Source organism: Lonchura striata, chromosome 5 (assembly GCF_046129695.1).
Source record: "Lonchura striata isolate bLonStr1 chromosome 5, bLonStr1.mat, whole genome shotgun sequence".
In the NCBI taxonomy this organism is placed as follows: Eukaryota; Metazoa; Chordata; class Aves; order Passeriformes; family Estrildidae; genus Lonchura; species Lonchura striata.
The window spans coordinates 48,204,312-48,226,619 of NC_134607.1; the positions used below are offsets into that span (position 1 = coordinate 48,204,312).

General features: G+C 35.9%; 1 protein-coding gene across 4 annotated transcripts in view; it reads left to right on the forward strand.

Moving 5' to 3' along the window:
- Window positions 1-22,308, forward strand: part of SYT1 (synaptotagmin 1) — a 327,942-nt gene that overhangs the window by 76,493 nt on the left and 229,141 nt on the right. For 3 of the 4 annotated variants that reach the window (XM_021528113.3, XM_021528116.3, XM_021528114.3), the window contains one exon: window positions 3,398-3,482. The exons of the other annotated variant lie outside the window; for it this stretch is intronic. The gene's annotated coding sequence lies outside the window, so the exon portion shown is untranslated. The remainder of the gene's footprint in view (window positions 1-3,397; window positions 3,483-22,308) is intronic. 4 annotated transcript variants of the gene reach the window in all.

Below are 22,308 nucleotides of genomic sequence, written 5' to 3' on the forward strand. Positions count from 1 at the left end.
AAAGGTTTTCCACGGACAGTATTCTGGCAAGCTCTCACTTGTGGTCCGTAGACCACCAGAGTGCTGACAGATGCACTGCTATACAGAAATGCAAAAATGATATTTGTGTTTCTGCATGTATCCTGCAAAACCCCAAAACATTCAGATATCTCCCTGCTACTCTGTTCCAGCTCGCTCGAGCCATCTGCTTGGTTTTCCTGCTGCATTTGGTCTCATTAGTCATGTTCACATGTACTTCAGGCTGCTTAATTTCATTATGCAAAGTATTATGCACTGTTCATCCAATAAGTGAGAGAGATTCATTCTGTTCCCTAAGAGACTTGTAAAAAGAAGTTTTAAATCTCTAAGAAAACCTAAAAATTCTTGTTGAAACATGGTTCATGCTTCACTGTTACCTATATTAAAACGTACTAAAGCTTAACTTACAGATTTATGTCTTTTCTTGACTCCCAAATATTAACTCTTGTCTCCTTAGAAATATTTGCATCTAACTAGGATTTTTCAACAGAGTTAAGATTTCAACACAAAACTACATGTCATATTTGAAAGTTTTATTTTTGGCAGATTTAGGTCTTCTGCCTAGTAGTGAGTTTGCCAGTTCTGACAGAATGTGTTTGTGGCCATGTCTATGAATATTCACTAAAATTAGCAAAATCATAAACCTTTTGAAAAGGAAAAGAATTCACAGAGGGAACAGGGATCTGTTAATAAAACAAAGATGAAAAATCTACATTTGCAGTCATTGCTAAGTGTGCTCTGGCTTCTCAGAACTCTGGAGGCTGACTGTGATAAACTCTAGCATCCCTATCACCCAATGGACTTTTGTTGCAAGATGAAAAAGATCTAAAAAGGGTTTCCTGTAATGGCCTTTGGTATTACCCTGTGTGTTACCCAGCCAGAACTCTGGCAGGACCCCAGTGGATATAAGAGTACCAGAAAACTGGTCAGCCATGAGCTGAGGAGGGAGTGGCTGAGGCTTGATGGGCAAAGGCAGTGGATTAATAGTCGACCTGGATAATGAGAAAGGGCATAAAAATTGGACATGGAATGAAAAACTGGGACTGACTAGACAAAAAGAGTCAGAATTGGCAGGGAGCTCTAGAGAAGACAGATTTAATAAGGAATTGGATATCTGGACAGCAGATGTAGAGCTGCCAACATAACTGCCAGTAGAATCAGCCAGTAATCTTAGCTTGAGAGAACTGGGGATGGTTGAAAAACGAGCCAGGGAGGCAGGAAAATGGAATTCAGTGGGAGTTGTCTTGGATATATAGGAACATACAATATATGCTACATGCTTGAAGAAAAAAATGGATGTGGAGAGGAAAAAAGGATCTATTGTTTGGTGTATAAAATGAGTGGGTTTTTTTCTCTTAAAGGAATTTCATCATGAAAGTAATTATTTTATTTTAAGAATCTGCTCCATAAGGTATATGAATTCTAGAGCATTCATGAATAGGAGGGGTAAACTGCTTAAATTCCTTGAAAAAACAACCTAGGCAGTGAATAAACAGAGCTCCCCACAAGAAAATTGTGACTCAAGAGACTTTCATATAGCATCAGAAATAGACTGAATTAAACTTTGAGTGCTTGACATTGCAGTGATGTTTTTTTATTAATGTTGTGGTTTGCATCGAATGAGTTTAATTTCACTTTGTTGTTTTGATAAATAAAGATATTCTATCCAGACAGCCACAAGCTACAAAATAATTGTTGACTGTGAAAGTCAGAACATTTTTTACCAGCTTTTCCTGATAGTTATTTCATTAAAACCCTAGGTCCTGAAGAAATTGAAAGGCTTTAGTCTTTCTTTCCTTTTGTGATGGAAAAGACACATTATGTGGACCTGTAAATTCTTGTACCCACAGACTTTGGTGACTCTAAATTCAGTGCAATGCACTTACTTATATGAACTTTATTCCCTAAAAATTAGAAGGCAAAAAATAGGTATATATTTACAGAAAATTCATTTTTACAGTATTGATTTGTTAGCACTTAACTAGTGAAAAATGAAAGCTTCTTAAGTATTTAAATTAACTTTAATGAATTTTTTATTTAATTCAGTGCTTTTGTTGTTTAAAAATAATCTTTATCTGTAATTTTATAGTTTTAAATATTGTCATGTCTGACAAAATTAAATACCGATAAGTACTTGCTCCTAAGGAAAATATTCAGAAGTGTTACATATAAGATATGGGGTCTGAGGACATGCTTTATGGGGTGTGATTCAGGTACTGGGCAACGATTCAAGACATTTAAGGCTGAGAAGGATCCTTGAACCAGACTCGTGTGACTTTCAGCATACTGTTTAGTATTTGTGTACCTTAGCTTTCATCTGTAGAAGAAATATATTGATAAAGCTTGGTAGTCCTATTCTTTACTGTCTAAGGAATTAGATTTATAAAAATCTTAGTTGCCTAAGTCTTGTTCAAACAACTTCCAGCACAGTGAGCATTCAGTCTTAACTGAAGCTTCTAGTTATAGCTGTGGGGGAAAAGTCATGTGAATTCCTTTAATTTACCAGAATATGAGACTCTATAGAAGGCAAATAGATGAGCAGAGAAGGAAAAAAAAATCTGGTACAATCAGAATAGTTCTAGGATATTTCTTTGAGTCTAAGATTGAATTAACTGATGTCACTTTTGCCCTTTAATCCAAACTGATCTGAAATTGTCTTTTTGTGTATAGAAGTTTAAAAATGTTCAAGTGTAAATCCATGTCTTTCCAGTGTCATGTGAATTCACTGAGCATGCTAAGTTAAGGAATCTTGTGGGTTACAGCTGTAGAAAGACATGATGTGCACTTTACTTGGCTCACTGATAAAATCTACAGAAATATATAATATTGGAGCACACTAAGAAAACAGTCTGAATCAGTCCATTGTCACTATAGGACACAAGAAAGCACAACACGAGCCACCACGATGGCAAGGTAAAAAAAGGAAGGACGTTTATTATTCTGACTCCAGGTTTTATACTTTTCCAAAGGTGACAGTGGATTGGAGAGTGAATGGGCCACCTCTCCAAAGACATTGGACAAACCACCAGTACATCAACTTCCTCCACCCCCATGAAGGAATGCAAAACAATATGTTGTTTATAGAAAATGTGTGTGAAAGTTTTCTAACAGAATGTAAACTCAGAAGGCTTTAGAAAATCTTAAGAATCAGGGTGACAGTCCATGATGAAGAAATTTTGTTCACATATTTTTCTTCTGTGTCTCTTAAAAGTCTGATTAAATCTCATGATAATCATCTACAGGCAATCAGCTGCAAGGCAGTGAACAAACCAAGTACATTTAAAAGAGTTTTTAAGCAGCAGTTTTTTGTGGGCAAAGATGGAAAATACAGCCCTATAGGTACTGGCAAGTGTTTACATTGAATGTCTTTCTTTTAAAGGGAGAAAAGGAATAATTTTCTGAACTGTGAAGAACTTTCATTCAAGATTCCCCTGTGAACCCTGCATTGATGCCAATCATATAAGGTATTTTAAACAAACAAGATTCTATTACCTTCTATAACCATGGCACTTTCCAAGAATTAAAATGGAGATAGTAAAGAAATTAAAGAAATCACCTTTTCTGATGCAAAATTTGTTAGATTAATGAACATGTAATTTTGTGGTAATACATGATATTTCATTCTGACATTAAAGATTAAAAAAATCCAGTTGATTTGCATTTCTTGTTGAGATAATAGTTGTATTCTTTGCCTTCTCTCACCATCAATTTGTGTTTTATCAAATCCCAAGCTGTCATGGTTCATTATCCATAGATGATCTTGAGCAGCCTTGCATCACAAAAAAATATGCTGTGGCATCTGCCATTGTGCACCACTAAACAGATCACTTCTGAGCAGGGTTTGTCTTTGATTAGTACATTCAGTAGTGTGTGTCCTTATATTTTTGCCTGTGGGTCTTATGCAATGTAGCTGCATATAGTAAGGTACTGTGATTTTTCAGGTTGCAGATAGAATGTCTGCTGTGCCTTTTTAGCTGATGAGTTCCATTTGAGTTAATGCTTGTACACCTCAGTCTCCACCAGGCAGTCCCATTGCTTCTGTAGTAATTTCATAAAATTCAGTATCAGTGATGTAGACAGCACAGTGAAATTAGGAGGTGTGATTATAGTATCAGGCTTGCATTCTAGATTCTTTTCTGATTTTAGGAGCCAGAAATTAAATTCATGTCACAATTGTATTAAAGCATAATAACATCCAGATACAAATATATTTAATATAGAAGTCTTTATTTCCTGCAAGGTACTTGCAGGAAAAGAGACTCTTCTTCATTTTTTTAAAGACAGGAGTTAGACTTAATGATCCTGATGGGTCCATTCCAATTCAGCATATTCTATGATTCTATCAAAAATATTTAATCTTCTAATTCCCCTGAATTTGTTCCTGTTTCACCAAAACTTGAAAATAAATTTTAATTGAAGTAGTAGAGTGTTCATCGCAGTGATAAAATTAATTTTCATCTCTGTTCACTATCATGCATATCTCAGTTACAGGCTGTTTCTTCTGAGAATATGAAATGCTGTCTTATGAATGTTTCTGGGAGTAAGTCACCAATGTTATAACTCAGACTAATTTAAATGAAAGCAAATGTTTTGGGATTTGAAAGTTGAATTTCCATTTGAACAATAGCTTCAAGGACTTGCATGCACATTTGACTGTCTTGTGCCCTGAAGGGCATTGCTACTAAAGAGATGATCCACATAGACCCGTGAGCTACAATAAGGTTCTCAGGAATGTGAAATATAATAAAGTTGTCTGTAAGGTAAATATGAAGTGGAAAAGGAAATTAAAGCAAAAATGGAATATGAATGAATCTAGGAGAATTAAAAAAAAAAAAAATCTTTACCAGTAACCTAAGATTGCAACCACACCTGAGGATCTGATGCACAAATCTGAAATAGAAATGCTTCTTAATTTGTCACCTGAGTCAGAGAATTTGTTTGGTAGGTCCATTAGTGTGCTGATGTTTATATAATACACTACAAATTAGGTTAAAAGGCCTGTAATAAGCAGAGTCAGTAGGAAATTCCTTCTGAGACTTTTTGAGTATTAGGAAGTGTTTAGTAAAACACAGAAAAATTGGAATTTTTTAAGTGTTAAAAGGAGTCTTCCTGCTTAAAAACACCATTATACTGTCAGAAATATGCCTTTAAGTGTTTTAGATGCAATTTCTCTTTAATACAACTTTCCATTTAGAAATATTTGTGGTGTGTAGATCTTGGTATTTTTTGCTTTGGAGGCATTTGATGCTTGATAGTAACAGGAATGAAAGCAGTTCTCCTCTCACAGGAACTATTACTTCCAGTGTAGTTGCTTTAAACATTCTAAAAAGGCAGAATGGTGCTCAAGCCAGCTAAGGGACTATCCACAGAGCACAGAGAAAGACTGTAAATAGTACAGATCCAGAATCAGGAGACCAACCAGTCTCAATGGTCTAACCCATTTAAATTCAAGATACCATGCTAGTTGATACAAAATTCTCATGAGTTCTTTCCCGTTTTCCTGCTCTAGAAGTGTTTAGTTTCTAGCCCATTTATGAAAAACATGAAGCCCTTGAATCCTGGGACTGTGCAAGAAATAAGGACTAAGGTCTTGTTGCAATGCATGCTAAAGTTATAGGCAGACAAAGGTTGAAAGACTGTAAACCTCCTTATAAAAATAGAAGTATTTTTTTAAATTTCCTATTACTATGTTTTTTACCTCCTTTTTTTATTAACTAACTCTTCACTTATTTTCTCTTTTGAGACCCAAATTTTCACTGATAGAATCCCTAGGCTGTAGATGGATATATCTTCCTTCCTTTAATCATTGCCATCTTAAAGAGAAACCATTAAGCAACAGTGAAAATGGAATGTTACGTAGATCTATGGTGTGTGCATCCATTAAAAATAGAGTGAACAATAAATGCAAAGATTACCTTAATCAATGTGTTGAAATTAAGCTCTTTACAACCTCCTTAGCTGAAAGTAAGTTCAACTGTTTTATACTGGCCACGTAGGCTGCAGTGAGATTTATGGGCTTGGACAATTCAGATTGGATCAGATGCAGCAAAGACTTCTTTGCGGAAAACAAAATTTCACAAAGTAATACAGTCAAGTTCAGATCTTACTCTTCCTGAAAGAAGAGAATAAAACTGCTGTTGCAAAAAACAGCCTCTTTCTTCCCATGGTGCTGCACTTACTGTGTTACAGTCTAAACCAGCAGCAATTATACGTAAGCTGTTAAACAACATGAGAACAATCAAACAGTTGGCTCAGTGAGCCAGAGGTGGTACTGGGAGCCCTTGCTGTTTATCCCAGTCAATCTCAGCATCAGTAATGGTCAGAAACCAGACGCTCATTCTCCTGCATATGTTTATGTGGCTGGAGGAGCATGCCTTTTCTTTCCTTTTTGGCAGGCAAAAAAAGAAACTAAAACTATGTGGGAAAATAATAGCTTTATGAGGAAAGTATGCACCTACAAGTGCACACCATATCTGGGAAGAGAATTGTGGCTTTTAACTGGCTGGATAAAAGCCCCCCTAGATTACTATAGGACAAAGCCAAGAAGCTGGGAAAATTCAGAATAGTTTTGAATTGACAGGGCAGTGAGAGTTAATGACTTGGACACAAAGGAATATTAAATAAGTTGGCTGACAACATTGAATTGGGAGGAGCTATCAACTCCCCTGAGAGCAGAGAGGCCCTGAAAAGAGATCTTGACCAATCACCAACCCTATGAAGTTCAACAAGAGCCAAGTGCTGGATTCGGTGCCTCACCTAAAGTCCTGAGGGCAGGTTTTGGTGCCACAATATAAAAAAGTCATGAAACTGTTAGAGAACATCCACAGGAGGGCATCAAGGATGGTAAAAGGTCCAGAGGGGAAGCCATATGAGGAACAACTGAGGTCACTTGTTTTGTTCAGCCTGTAGTAGAGGAGACTGAGGGGAGACCTCAGTGTGGTTTTCAATATACTCATGAGGGGAAGAGGAGCAGCAGGTACCAATCTCTTCATTTTCGTGACCAGTGGCAGGACCCAGGCAAATGCCTGAAGTTGTGTCAGGGAAGGTTTAGGTTAGATATCTGGAAAAAGCTTTTCAACCAGAGGATGGTTGGGCACTGGAATAGGCTCCCCAGGGGAAGTGGTCACGCCACTAAGCCTGACAGAGTTCAAGAAGCATTTGGACAATGCTTTTTAGCACATGGTGGGATTCTGGGGACCAGGAGTTAGACCCTTCCTTCAAGTTGGATCCCTTCCAACTCAGCATATTCTATGTTTCTATGAGTAAATTATTTTAAGATTTTAGGGGGAAGAAGACCCCAGGTGTAGGGCAAAATAAATGGCTACATGGGTAGGATATTCTTTTATGGAATGAATTACGTTACAGATAACTACTGCAGGAGGTTATGCACATTTGTTAAATGATTGACCCTTGTCATTTGACACAGAGAGGATACCAGATTAGTAGACCATAAATTTAGATTGGTTCAGAAAGTCCTTTGGTAGTGTCACAGGTTTGGTTGAGCAATGTTGAAAAAATTTTGTGACAAATTGCCTCAAAAAAACACAGCAGGATATTTCTTACTGTCTTTACATCTGACTAAATCAGGATGGACATTTTAAGAAACCCCAGTGTGAAGCTAGAGGAACAGCTATGATCCAAGTCTCATAAGCATAGTCATTTTCTGAGGTACATTGAAATCATGAGCCTGAAGCCTTCCAAGGGCATAGTTTCATGATAGCATGTTTGCTGGAAGTGATGATCTTCTGCTCCCTTTTTGTTCCAGCACTAAAAATGAACAGTAGTTTTCAGCCAGATAAGCCTTATTGCTGCCTCACAGGAAAGTAGTGCAGTGATGTGCATGTGAAAAGTAGGGCAGGATCTCTTCTCTTTTGGCAGTAGCAAAGCCTTAAATCAGTTTAAGCAGCTTTTGAAACCTCTCCAGAACTTTGAGCCTTCACAGAAGGTGGCTGTGGGCATCAGGTGGTGGAACCAGCATATACTTTCTGTGTAGCAAGTATTGCTCACCTTGTTATCAGCAAGTGTGCTTAGCATTGTGATGAATAATGAACTTTGGTCACTTTTGTATAATTGGACTACCTGAATTTGTAAGATTCAGTTCCCAAATTTGATTCCCAAGAGCAGCATTATGTGGCGAGCACATTTGCATTAAAAAGAAAAAATACTAAAATTGCATTCCTTCCCTTAAAAAAATACTTGCCTTCTGTATCACTATTAATCCAATTCTTCTATGTACTGCATGTGCAAAACGAACCAGAGAACAGACCCAGCCCATGCTGGGACAGAGTCCCAGTGGGCATCCAGGTCTTCAGCTGGAGTCAGGCAGACCTGTGTCCTTTCTAGTGCCTGCCTCTGCTTTTGGGGCTTTCTGTTGTCTGCACACTTGGTTACTGCACTGTCCTGAGATAAATATATCCTCTGCTCTCCTCCCACTATTTCTTTGGAAAACTGGGTGAATACAGATTCCTGCTTTATTATCTGTGATTCTGTCTGTTGGTGTCAGAATGGTGGTGGCCCAACCAGGGCAATACTTGGTCCCTTGCAGTATGACAAACAGCTTGGAACTGTTGGCACAAACAACTGGTTTGTTTTGTTCTCGCATTAAAGGAAGATGCGATATGAAACCTTGTCTATTTTAAAAATACAAATTCTTATCTGTGTCTGACAGATCTCATCACTGTGAGAGGTCCAAAATTTGTGATTCTCTGTAAAATTTAATTATCTGGCACTTTCCAACAGCAGCTTGTCTACCATTGACATGTAGAATTTCATTTTGTTCAAACATCTTTTGTGTGTGTCTTCTTGATATTGATAACAGTGACTTGTAATGCTTATCTCTTTTTGATTCTGAAAATGTAATAAAGAAGAAAAATACAAAGTAATAGCTACATACATTAGTTAGGCAGACATCCATCAAATCTTTGTATCAGACTTAGCTCTTCAGATATCTCAAGAAACAGAGACTATAAAAGCAGCTGTAGGATGGCAAACATGCCCACAAAATTGAATAAATCATTGCCAACACAGAAAATGAACCAAGACAGACTTCTCTTGTTCATTGATGAGTTTCTTTCTTCCTTTTTCCAGTTAGTTTTCTGAGCAAATTGTTATTTATTAATTAGCATTAATAATAGAAATAATTAACCATAATTGGTCTCTTTGTAGCTACCATAACTGAACTCTTCAACATATGTGAATTTTGGGTCCATTCCCCAAAATCTGAGGGATGTGAGTAAGCTAGGATGCCACTGAAAAGTGGGAAAGTAGTCTTAATAACATGTAGTATACAGACAAGAGTGGTCATTTAGAGAAAAGCATGGAATAACATCATCTCATCAGTAAAAGGAATCCATAATTAAAGAACTAGGAATATAAATACATGCAACATGTAGGCATAACTCTTGCTTTGTAGTTCCCAGTTTAAATGACTGAAAATAGTGGATATTTGTATGTAAACATATTTATATACATGAGTTTGATCTGTACTTGTAGATAATAAAATGGACAAATGTACATATTGGAAGAATTTGGGACATACAGAAAAACAGGAAAATGTGATGCTATTATTCAGTATATGCAGAGGTCTATTTGTACAATGTTTGTTTGCAAGACACTATGCTCTTTTACATATATTTCTTGATTGTAAATTGCTGAATTTGCACAATGATTCTGTAATGAGGCTTTGACTTTGTAACCTTTGGTCTGAGCAGCCAGATTCATGGCTAACAGAAGACTGAATGCAGAAGCCTGTGTGTTTTCTTGGCAAGGCATCTGATTTGGTCAGAAGTACAGTGGCAATATGCTTTATATTGTGGGAAAATTAAAAGTATTTTTAGCTTTCTGATAGGCTGTAAATAAGCTTTGACAGCAGTAAACAAGTTTCAGCTATGCTGTGTGACACAGTGTGGTCTGCTTCTCAGGAGAAGCACAGATAGAAGCCAAGATTTCCTGAGCTCATCACATGTTTCTTTAAAAGCTTGTATTAAAGAAAAAGCAAGGTGGGAACAGCTTTTTGAAAACGATACCCCTGATGATCAAAACACAGGTGAGGAAGATATGTACTGACTGATGAGGGATTTTATATTATCCCTAGGCAGATAAACTCAAATTGAGTAGCTAAGGCTGTTGTATTTCAGTTCCCAGACCAGATCCTGCTAGTGTGGTGGCTTTCAAGTCAGCTATTATAGATTGTCAACATGGAACCTCCTAAGCAAAGCATGTGAGGCTGTGCAGCTAGAACTAAATAAAAGCTCTAAAACAGCTATCACTCTTCACATACCCTGTACCAGGTCCAAGAGAGAACACGTCATGCACACTGCCCAACACTTCTTCCATGTATGCATGCATGAGGATGGATAGGTGGATCAGTTATGGAGTGTAAACACAGCCAGCAGGTGGGACAATCAAGGACATCTGGTGTATTGACTTTTGTAAGTAAGATTTAAAGTCTACTGGAATAGTACTACAAAAGTTACAGAGGGAGCAGGTGGAGAAAGGAGAGAGAGCTTCCATCCTGTCACACTGTTACCTCTCTGTGTTAGGAACAAATGGCTGCAGTGAAATGGGATCTCCTTCCATTTTGTAATCCTGAATGCCATTTAAAAAATATTATTGTGGAGAAATTACCCACATAAAGGTAGAGAATGCAGCTCTGCTTTTCAGGGACAGAGGAAGAAACAGAAGGAAGCACATGGACATCATTAGAATACGTGATTAGTTTTGGCAGAGAAGATGCAAGCTAGCTTTAGTGAATTTTGTGAAAGACAGCTATTGCTTTTTTGGCATGACATCAGAAGTCTAACCTGTATCAGTTAGAATTTCCCTGTACTGCAGCAAATAACAACAATTAAATAAGACTGACAAATTGTTTCAACACAAACTAGTTAAATGTGAAGGACATTGGCTGCAAAATTTCATTCCACTGCTGCAAAACTGTGTATAATGCATATACAAGGGTAGGCTGGACATACTTGTAATCTCAAACTAATTTTATAGATAAATGCTTTACACCACAGTAATGTACAGATTTAAAAAATCTTTTCAGTCTCTCTACTGCTCTGTGTTCTGGTGCTTCTTTTTTCACCAGCAGCTAAATAGTTATTTCTAGATTAAAATATTCACGGTATGTGCTGCTGAAAGATGGATAGTTTCAGAACATACTATAGCAAACAGTGTTTTAACATGCCCATTTTACTGTTGTTTGTAAATGGCATGAAAGCAACCAACCTTGCAAATCTCTGTCCTATGTGTTTATGTGGAGAATGTTACATAATAAATGTGAGAAATGCACATTCATGCTGTGGGTCTGTAATATAGCCTTGTGCTTATGACTGCTCAGGTGTGTTTGTTCTTGAGCGGCGCATAGATAATGCCAACCCATCAGTTATTCAGTCAGTTTGGTGTCTGGGAGTTGGCTGCTTCAGATACATTGTAAATAGGATGGACATGAAAAACATCCTTTTGAGTTGGATTACATTAACTTTCTCATCCTGCTCTATTGCATGTTTGTATAAGACTTCACTCACTATTGTGTATTAGCAATGTGCAATTTGACACCATTTGCAAACCTCTTTTCATGCTGTTTTTTCAGCAATGATGTAGGGTATACTATTAATCCAGCTTTTGTAAAAAAATATTTTTTTATAGTGTATGTGTTAAGGCCACGTTCGGCTACTCAGAGGATCACCTCCCCCCAGCTGGGTTGTGGTAGCAGAACTAAGCTTCTGTTTCTGGCCTTTCATACCACATTTTGAGAGGTGCGGGTGTCTGGTGGAGGATCTTCCACATAACCTGTGTCTAAGGATATTCTTTTTAAATTATAAATTACCTGATGGTGTATTTTTTTGATTGCAAACTCTTTATGGGGGGAGGATGTTTTACTTGTATGTGAGCAATTCCAGTGAATTACAGGAGTTCCCTCCTCCTTTTGAATACAGGTTAGCAGTGGTTGGTTGTGTTTCCAATAAGCACCACAGTCAGCCTTTGTGATCTATCCTAAGGTTTACAGGTTTCCTCATATGTGTCTACAATTTTGTAGCACAAAAGCATCCAAAATAAGTTTTCTTAATCAAATACAGGTGTTGTATACAGATGTTGTTAAAAGATGACACCTTGAAATAAAGATTGTATCCCACCTTAGAATTGTTGAGACAACTTTGCATGTTTAGTTATTTTGATTTTAGTGGAACAGTTTTTAAGTTAATATGCTAGCCAAACACACTAGTCACTGTCAGCAACTAATGGACTCAGTGCTTGGCTAGGACTGGAGATAAATCTGAATCTAGTTAAAATTACAACATGATGTTCATTAGCTTCAGCAAGGGTAATTTCTGAGACAAAGTGTTGCTATCACCCAACATGTTAAATAAGCAGTTGGACTAAGCAGATGGTGGGCAGAGATCAATGACTTTCCATTAAACTATAGGTAATTTCTCAGTAGGAAATTATTTAGCGTTCCCAAAAAGGGTCATGTACCAAATTTCTTCTACTGGCTTATAGTTGTAAGAAATCTGCTCAAGTGTTCATGCTCTAGAAAGATAAATAGGCACAAAACCTTACAGACATTTTGAAGAGTGATCTTACATATTCTGGAATACCTCAGCTCTTCACTGTGCTGGGTGCTGCATGTGGACAGGTTTCAGCTTTACACTGAAGTTTGCCACTAACTTACTTGTATGATGAAGGTTTCTCAGTATTACAGCAAAACTCTACTGTTGCAAAATAACACCCTTACATATAGCATTAAGTGTGTAGAAGATCAACTGCTTCATATATTTATGTCTGCTTATATAGGACTTTGTGGGAATAAGGTGTAATGGTTTAGGATGTAGATATAGAGACATTACTTGGCCCTTTTGATTAATTGTTGTATAAAATATTTATATAACTTGAGAAAAAATCCATTATCCTTACTTTTCATTTAGCCATATTATGTCTTATTCTCAGATTGAAAGCAGACACATCAAAGTTGAAAGTTGTTTTCTCAACATTTTCAATTTAGTTGTTTCATGTTTTCCATGCTGGTTTGGTTTTGATTTTGGATTTGTTTTTTTTGGTTATGTATCTTAAACATTCTGCAATCTGTGATGTAACAGTGTACTGCAGTGAGATGACTTGAGGAGGGATGGGTTTCTGTCTTGAACCTCCTGATAAATGGTATCTTGCCTGAGTACATTATGTTTATTTGACTTAGCCTGTTTTTGATTTACCGCAATACATTGGTGTAAAAAACTCTTTGACATTTGAGTAACTCATTGATTGGCACATCAGTTGTATGCTTGAGGGTAGGAAAAACTATCTGAAGAGCAGGATGGAGGACTGGAGGTGGTTATACTTTCTACCCTTCAGGTTTTCTATCGAGCCATCACAGGAGTGTGGAACTGGATAAGACTTTCTGAATTTTTAAACACAAATGATTGTTTATGTCTGTGAACATTCCTGTCTTGATTTGATAGTATCTTTTCCTACCCAACACAGTAATTTAGAGAAAAACAGCCAAAATAGTTTGATATAATGAGATATGAATGAGGGATAAGAAAAAGTAGATTATTATAATAGATAAATAATTGATCATTATTCTTACCTGAGGCTGTTTATATCTCTATGTATGATAGGTACAGAAGGATCTAGACAGTGCCTCTGCATGTTGGCACTGCTTTCTGACAACCAATTTCTAGTCTGCTTCACTTGTAAATACTAATAAAAAATATATAATTGTGAATTGCCATAAGAATGTATTTTAGAATTAAAAATGAATATAAACTTATCTTAAGATGATGATTTAATTTTTTCTCTCATTAAGTGAACCTAAATGTGCCTTATCAGATTTTTTCTTTTTTATGGTTTGGTTTCTTGTTTTGCTTTTTTTTAACCAAAGTATGGTTGGCTTGAGGGTTTTTTTGTTTGTTTTATTTTTTATTATTTTCTTTACTTTTTTCTTTATTTCTTTTTTCCTTTTTTTTTCTTTTATTCCCCTATTTTTTTTTCTTCTTTCTTTTTTTTTTCCCCTCTTTTTTTTTCTTCTTTTTTTTTTTTTTTTTGGGCTCAGGGGAAAACCTCCGTTTTCCCCTGTGAGATAAAACTGGTTTTTTGGCAGAGCCTTACTCAGCCTTCCTTATCTCTTGAGTATTTTTGCAGTACCAAATACACTTGTGAAACAAGCGGATGCAAAAAATTCATTAATTACTTCAGGCTAGTGTTAGAAGGTTGCTTATGTTGGAGTATAATTAACTTACAAATGAAATTTCTTATTCAGATTGCCTGTAGACTGGGCTCCAATTGTATCAGCCTTCCAGATACCATGTGCTTAGATTCAAAGGGGATACCAGTGAATCTGATACTTCAAATCCAGTCTCTGGATTAGAGTTTTGCAGCCAAACATTTTAGAAGTCTATTTGTAATGCTTTTATTACAAAATTACATGCTTTGTTTCATTACTATATGATATTAAGATGGAAAAATTAATTTTGCTAATGTTAATTAGTGTCTCTGATTTCCTGAAATGTGGTTCTTTTTAAAATTTGTATGAATATGGTTATGTGGGACTAATTATTATGTTTGGGAGCAGCTTGAAAAAAGTTACAAATGAACACAGAACCAAAGTTATGATTTTGGTAAGACCGTTCAATGTATAATGAAGAAAAGTCATCTGAGGAGTAAATCAGGAGAGACAAGAAGTGAGCAAGAGTTGAGGAGAAGGCAAGAAGATTATGATTACCAAGAAATAAAGAAGTTAGTACTGGATAGTATTTTTCACTTTGAAGGGATAAAGTTTTCCATGTTTGATTTCTGTGAAGGGAGAATTTAAGTGAAGGGCAAGAGTTTAAACATATCCTGAGCTACTGCAGACTTTTTTTCTATTAATAAGGCTAAGCACTGAAGAGCAGATATGGGTAAGGATTTAGAGAACTCACAGTTTTTCTGGGCTAGCTATACTAAGTTTGAGCTACTGTCAGGCCACTTAGAGTCATGAAATTGGAATGGAAGTTAAACATGCATAAACGGGAGCTGGCTGGTTGTGTAAAAGAGATGAGCTGTTGACTCACAAATTACAGCTGAATCCACATAATATTCACCAGAGATAATATTAAATGTTAGGAGAGTCTGGTACAATAGGGAAAACAAACTATAAGACAAAAACTGATGAGTGAGAACTAAACCAGACCTCCAGAGTCTGAAATAGATGTTAAGAAAAGGAGTCATGTGGAAGGCTGTGGAGGTGTTAGGATAAGATTTACGACTTTGATAAGAATTGGTCGGGGTAGTAGAAAACACTGGTAAGGAAAGAAGAGAACATGTATTTTATAAGGAATCTGTAAAATAATGTTTAAAAATTGTTCTGAAAGATAAGGGATGAAGATGGTACTTTGCTATGAACAGTAAGATGGCAAATGGAGGTGAAGATCCTTTAATTTAGAATGCATATAGACCAGTAATCTCAGTGTGGCGGAGTCACAGGTTATTGATGAACTGAATTAAGTAAAAGGAATGGATAGAGTCAGATAGTGTAAGTATGGTAGTGTGATTATCAAGAAGTAGTAGAGCAAAAGGAAGATGCTTAAGTAAATACAAAAAGAAATGAAAGAGAAGGCAAAGGAGAGAAGAAGTAAGCCTATTGATTGTCTTTCAGTTAAAGCCTGAGATATCAAACATGTTACAAGTAGACATGGTGTGGTAAAACCAACTCCATCGAGGTGCCTTTGGATAGATGCAGCAGCTTAACAGCTGTCAAATAGTGGCACGGAGGATTTAAGCAGCTGTGAATCCCCTTAACAGTATTTTCACTGCCTTCATGTGTTCCATTGCTTCTTATGCAAAACAGAGAAGTATCTTTTTTTCTGCTGCTATTCCTTCTTTGTCCATCTTCCTATTTTAATTCTGCTGCATTTATAATCTGTACAGTACTATTTCAGGTTCACTGGTACCGCCCATGATCATTTTATTCTTCTTTCAAATACTGAACAGATTCAGAAGTCTTGAAGCCTTTCATCATAAAATAACCTTTTAATCTCCATATAAACTTTCCAGGTCTCCCTGCTAAATAATTTAAATATCCTTGACTCTAGTGTCCTGAACTGCTAGTAATATTTTAAGACTGATATCTAAAATGTGTCTGTAGCTTGCTTTTTGGAGTTGTTTAGTCTTTATTCTAGAAGCACAAAGTCAACTATCTTATTTTTAAATTTAATTACCAGATTTCTATTTTCTTTGCTCCAGAAGCAGTGTTATCTAACTATCTCAAGTACCAGAATGCACCGCATGTCAAAGTCATCCATTTCTACAAATGGGTACAACATTCTGACAGCCGACTGGTAAAAACTAGCTAAAATTAACTAAAACCACCTAACTATATTGTGTTTACAGCATGATATTAAACACCAGTTACTGAAGATTTTAACACCTGAATTCATTATAACTGCTAAATCAATATGCCTTTTGGAAAAGTTTGTCTTCAGAGAAAGAAATGTTATGAGCATAAAGAAAAGTGGTCTGTATGTCAAATGTTGAAGAGTTCAATATGTCAAAAGATGTTTTCTTGCAACAGGCATATTTAATTTTTGAAAAGATAACTGGCTTATAACTGAGAGAAATTTTGGTTGTAATTTCTGTTTAATGAATGCTGCTATACATATCTCTTTTGCCATTATTTCAACTTGCAGAATAAGCAAGTTTCAACCATTAAATTTGATCTTCTCTTGTGTATTAGAAGCTGTCCCTTTTCACATTTTTACCCATTGGGAAGATAAATGACTAAGTAATTTTTATCTGGTTTGCATTAGGGAAAGCTGAAGCTGAGAGACTAAGCCTTTAAAATCATACATACAGGTATTGCAAAGATTAAAACCCGGAGAAGTTGCATATAGCCTCTGACACAAAGATTTTGTTTAATGGAACCATTATTTTTCTTGATTTATAAATAATCCCTTTATTTATCCACCTTAGACTACAGTAGCCTATTCAAATAGCACACAAATCTGTGCAGATCACCACTACTGCTGTTTGCTGTGTCACTTGAAATGTGAAACACAGGTCTGTGTTAGCCTTGCTTCATTTCACAAAGTGTAAACATTCCTATCTTAAATTTCAGCATACTGTCTTCTCAACATTTTCCTATGGCAGTATTTTCTTTATGTTATTTTGATTTACAAACTATCTTCACAAACTTTATTTAGTCTATTTTAGGCAATTTCTAGTGTATTAATATGAATGTTAAAAATGTTCCATTGCATTAGAGTGTTTTAAGCCCAAGTCTATGCTAAGAAAGGAGTTTTATCAGCTAGTAGTAACGAGGTTCATGGGAAACTAATTTGAACAGGAGGAATAGCAGCAATTTTAATTATTTTCCCATTTATTAATACTTCAGATATTTTATTTAAAACACAAATGAAATCAAGAAATGTGAGCTTCTTTCTTCAACATGCTGCTTGTTGCTGCACAAGTTTGGCTGACAGCAATGTCAAACGCATAGTGCATATCATCAAGCACCTCTGTGCAAGCTCTGTGCTAATACCTGTGCTGGTAACCTGTACATTGACTGGTGCTAGGGTAGGCTTTTATCTGGGATTGAAAATGTGGTAGTAGGCTTTGGGTTTTAGATTTATTTGTCTTGTGTTTTTCCACAAAACATCCATTTGACCTTTAAACAGCATTGCCCATAGTTAAACAGGCGTAATCTTCAGCTATTTCTTGTGGTGTCTGTAATCATAATGCTGTGCAAAATGGCAACTCTATTTACTGTAATTTGTAATATATTAGGCTTACTTTAAAGTAAAGTAGATCTTTCAAAATCAGAATAAATTCAAATGTCAGCCAACAATAGCAGTAGTACGGTTGTGGGACTATGACTACACATACATTATTAGTAAAAAAAGACATTTCTGAAATGAATGAGTATTTGAGAAGATGCCAAACTTTTTTTTTTTTTTTTTTTACTAATACCATTGAGGAAGAGTAAAACCACTGAATGACTCTCCTTTCTCAGAAATATAAAATATTAAAGATTTCCTGTGTAGCCTTTCCCTTATAGGTTTCAAAAGATTTTCTTCCCCTTTGTAACTTATGTCTACATTTTTACTTTTCTTTTGTCTCCTCTACAATTTAGTGTCATGTTTCCATTAACTACTAAATTCCTGAGCTAAGTTGTTTCCTCCTGCTCCATAAATAGCTTTCACATCTTCTCCTGCATTTTAGCTTGTAGCACTTTTTTAAATACGCTAATATTAAGGCCTTAGAGAAAAACTTTTTCATTTGTCTTTTGAAACGTGCCTCAAGTTTGATTGAAATACATTCTATTAAAACTACCCTTTTGCCGCTTCCTTCCTTTAAAAGAAGTGGAAGTTCAGCAAACCCACTCGGTATTCCCAGCCAAAGTTTGTCTGCGCTGTGGTTGCAGTCAAGTGTCCGAATACATGCAAGCAGTTGCAAGATGAATGTCAGTTCTACATAGAATCCAATTTAGTGTCACAGACACAATTTTTACCTGGTCTAGACCCAAAAAAAAAAAAAAAAAGACTTGGCACAGGCAGAATGCTGTGGTTGAAGTTAAAGCTCAAGTATTTTAAATTAGTAGTTTTCATTGAACTTCATTCAGTTTCATTCAAGTATTTTGATATTCATTCCATTTTTGGAATTTGTTAGAATAATACCTTCAAGTTTACCCTAAAAATAAGATTTGATGCAAAACTTGTAGACATCTTGGAAGCAAAATTTTGAATTTCCTGTTTTCTTAGAGATCACAATATATATTGAAAATTTTTATTAAGCTGTTTTGGGTATCCATAGTAAAGATGGAGTCTTCTGGAGCTCAAACTTAATGGAATTTCCATTCCTTCCATTTCAATTCTCTTTTTTTTGGTTTTGCCAGAAATTTCCATGGTATTAGACTTCTTTCTAAGAGCTTTTGTGGTAGGCTTTTGTGATGTGAAGCATCCAACAGAAGAGCTGCATAGAGATACACTGAGACTGCCCAGGAGCTGCTGAAGCAGTTTAGTCCAGTGAATTCTCTGTGGTTTCTTTCTGCTTAGTGTCCTTTCCATGACTTAGGCAAAGTTGTGCTTTTCTTGTCCTGTCCTCTTCCAGGTGGACACAGAATTCTGCTCAAATTCATCACAAGTGGAATACCAACTTTTATCTCTCAGTTGTGCCATCTATAGCTCACAGTAGCAGTTTCGATGTATAGGAAAAAATCCACTGCAGCTTTTGAACAGTTCAGGCTTCAAACACTGCTTGTGATACATATTTGTCTCCCAGCATTTAAAAAAAAGAGAATGGCTTTTTATGAGCTGCTTTTACCAAGCAAACTCATTCTCCAAAACATTCATTTTCTTGATTGTGGGTGTCAAATTCTGATGCCATATTAATAATTTAGTGTGACAGATGGATTAACTAGAGGGCAAAACTTTTCTAGGGGATTAACTAGGGGTAAAATATTTCTAAACTTTCAGCTGCTTGACTTTGTAGCTTTGACAAAGTCATTGCTGAAAATTTGTTTAACCTGTCCATGTGGGTCTGTAAACAATTCTGCATGTTGGTTGAATAATATAAATATTAGACTAAGAGCTTCCTATTATTCTTACCAATCTACAAAATCTAGTCTCCTTAAGGTAACTGATACATTACTTGAATTGAATGACTAGCTAATTTAAGTACAGTTGTTCATTAGATGCATGAATGTCCATTGGATGGATAGGTAAAAGACTTACTGGAGCCTGCAGTAACAGTTTATCAGCATATACATTGTAAATCAAAGCATGCTACTAGTGTCTGACAGAAGCCCTATATCTGCATAAACAACTTGATGAATAAATACTTACAGAATGCTGTAGTGCTGTCTCCAAGCCTACCTCAAACAAAATACCTTTCCTTAAGCAGCTTTCTCCTTGCATTGCTGCAGACACAGAATGCTGTAAAGAATACAGAAAGATTGACTCTCTTTATTTGTATAAATAATTTTTCTTTTTCTGTGTCTCATTTTACTAGCAACTTTTCTACATTGGCATAAATAAAATAGTGTTTTCTACCAATAACCTTAAAATTTCTTTAGAATTCTGCACTTCACTTTGTAGTGACACTTGCACTCTGATCTGCTGCAAAATGTCATTTTGTGAAACAAATCCCATGTCAGTTCACATGGCAAGAGAGTAAATTCTACATTCATAGCTGATATGGAATCTGACAGTTGAAAACTGAAACAAATTACATAGAAGGTCAACTATCTTCTTCATTGACCTTGATATTATTAATGTTTGTACCCTGGAATGTAAATGAAACACATTTCCAAGATCCTTCGCCATCAAAATAAATTAACAGCTTTTTAATTTACCTATTTATGAACTCTGGTTATTTTCAAACATGTAATTTTTATCTACCTAAATTAATTTAACCAGGGACAAAGCTAGGATGTGACTCATTTGCTATATGCCAGTGGGTAGCGTTGTGCTGCTAAAAGAAGACATCCTGACAGATTTGTGTGCCAGAGAACCATCTTGGTGTTTCCAGTTGACAGAATTTCCACAGCAGCTAATGTCCAAGCGTGGGATCCATTGTGTATGAAAAAATATCTCATTTTTGGGAGATGTAGACATTTTTCATACTTAAATTGCTGGGACAATTCCCTCCAATAATTCTTCTTTTAATGGCAAGAGATTTTTTTATTTCTGCTGTAGTGCTGCTTTTTAGCAATAAGAGTAACCCAAATTATGAAATGTAGATAGCTGTAGAAATAAAAAAGTGGCAAGATAAAGACATGTTGTTTGATTGCCAGCACAAAAATAAACAGTTACATGAAGTGAGTACAGAATCAAACTATGATCAAACCTGTTCTCACTGCTTGTCTCTACAGAGAGTAAATTGAAAGGGATTAAGTAATACTGAGATGGAATGGTATCAGCACTTCTTGAAAGGAGCTTTTAGACTTCCAATTAGGGTAACTATTCTTGTCTTTACCTTGTTCTTTCCATCTTTCATGGCAGTGAGCTGGAATTCTGGCCTGAAAAAAACATTAAAATTAATATGTTTGGCATCATAAGTCAAGATGTACTAAGTATATGGCTAACAGCAAAATATTGTCCAGGGCTGGACTGTAACTTCACTAGAAGGTGCAAAAATGCCAAGCAAAAGTTTGCTTTCATTTTTTTGGAACCCGGCATTATCAAAATTGGAGATTATATATTACAAGGTCTGCATTCTTACCTGTATGCTCAAGTAAACAATTTCTTCTTGAATTTAATAATTTCTCAGTAAAAAACTCTGCATCATTTTTTACAGCCTTGGAAATGGAAATCAATATGTTCATGTCTGAAAGGGTACTATTAGGAAACTATTAGGAAAAGCTACTTTACTTACATGTTTTGAGTACATTTTTGATTCATGTCATAGAATCACAGAATATGCTGAGTTGGAAGGGACCCATCAGCACACCCCAACAATCACACCATGTCCTTTTATTAATTAAATTTTTGGTAAAGAATACTCTGTCTCCTAGATGGGAAGCAGAACAAGTATAAATGCAAGTGCTCTTGAACTCGTGCAAAGAAAATTTAGTGATACTTCAGGATTGCTTGAGACCAATGAATATGAACTGTGTCTGATTTTAAGATGTGATATTATGATCCCACCATGGCCCTTAGCAAAAGACTGGTTAATGTGCAGCCTGCTTTGGGTTGTTCACTTTTCATTTTGAAGGTCTAGCAAAAAACAGGTGTGTGTCTTGGCGGGTTTGACTTGGTTTCCTACCACTTACTGTTTGTCATGGAAAAGATAGAAATGTTTGTGTTGTCACTGTTACACAGGATCAAAATAATGAGAAATCATCTCTAACTAGGGAACTATGTTCTCAGACTGAAAAATGCACCACCCTGTTAGTTCTGCCTCTCCCTAAGTAACAAGTATATCCCCTTGTAGTATCCTCTACAGCCTGCTGGCCTGCTGTGGTCATGCAAAATTGCAGGTTGTTTATAATCTTTGTTTCCAAGATAGATATTAGTTACATGGAGCTACTAACTTTAATCTCAAAGTGCCATATCAGCTAAAGGAATTTCATGCTTTCAGGTAGTTGTGTCATGAGGCTGATAAAAACTTCTTATCCATACTAAAATCTATTTGATTAAAAGAAAAAAACAACAAACCCAAGCAACCAAACAAAAGCACTCCAAAAAACAACCATGTATTAATATATACCCACCAAGATTTTCAAAAAGTCTAGTGCTTCAGAACTATGTCCAAATAATAAACCAGTATTTCTTTTTCTGTTTTAGAAAGGTGCTTAATATTCAGAAATCAGCCATTTTAAAA